Below are 919 nucleotides of genomic sequence, written 5' to 3'. Positions count from 1 at the left end.
CAGAGAGGCCGTTACCTCAGTTTTCAATTATTTTTAAAAAGTATCAGATGAGATGCGAGATTAGCTGGGCTGTGGGGCATCGGCCGGTGGCTGTTCTTTTTTGCGAAACATTCCCGCCCAGACCGCGAGATCACGTCATGGGACCATTGTATATAGGCACCATCCCTGAGCAAGTGAATCATACGCCAAGTTACCAGTTGCGCCATTGGAACTGCAGCACAACACCTTCGGCTACATCTCTCTCTTAATTATTGTGGGTCTGTGTGATCATGTTCTCTCATATTATGCTTTCTGTGTTTTTACAGGATCAACAGCTTTTCACCAAAATCTAACCTGCGAACAATATCCAATTTTGTCCAGATTCTTGGTATGAGCATGTTTCCTCACTCAGGAATGACTCATCGTGACGTCACGATGACGTCACATACAGTTGTCAGTATCCTCCATGTTAATATAATTATAATGATTTCATTCGCACGATAATTTCCAATGACATATTATTTTAAGACCACAATCGAATGATCAGAGCAATACAAAATTCATACAAGTTTATGTTTTTTGCGGAAATAACTTTGTCAGCATGCGTTGGCAACTCGAAAGAAACCCGTGGGACGCATAACAAGGTGAGATATGAGTCACTTCTTCCGAATGATTTAACAAAGCTCTATGCTAATATTTTTTGCTACCTCGACAGACTTGGCCTCTAGTCTGGGACTTCGTAAAATGAAAGAATCGGGTAATTGCACAGAATAAACATGAAAAAAGAAAGATAAAATTAAGCGGTGGTTCGTCACCCAAACAGGTTAACTGGTCGCGTTGGTTGTTCCCCAAACAGGTGTGTGCACTGGAAACATCCCATTCCACTTTCTCATTAAACATCCCAATAAGAAACTTGAATTCCTGCGCCCGCTTCAGATCA

The sequence above is a fragment of the Penaeus monodon genome, chromosome 20 (genome assembly GCF_015228065.2).
Source record: "Penaeus monodon isolate SGIC_2016 chromosome 20, NSTDA_Pmon_1, whole genome shotgun sequence".
Classification (NCBI taxonomy): Eukaryota; Metazoa; Arthropoda; class Malacostraca; order Decapoda; family Penaeidae; genus Penaeus; species Penaeus monodon.
This window is presented reverse-complemented; position numbering follows the sequence as displayed.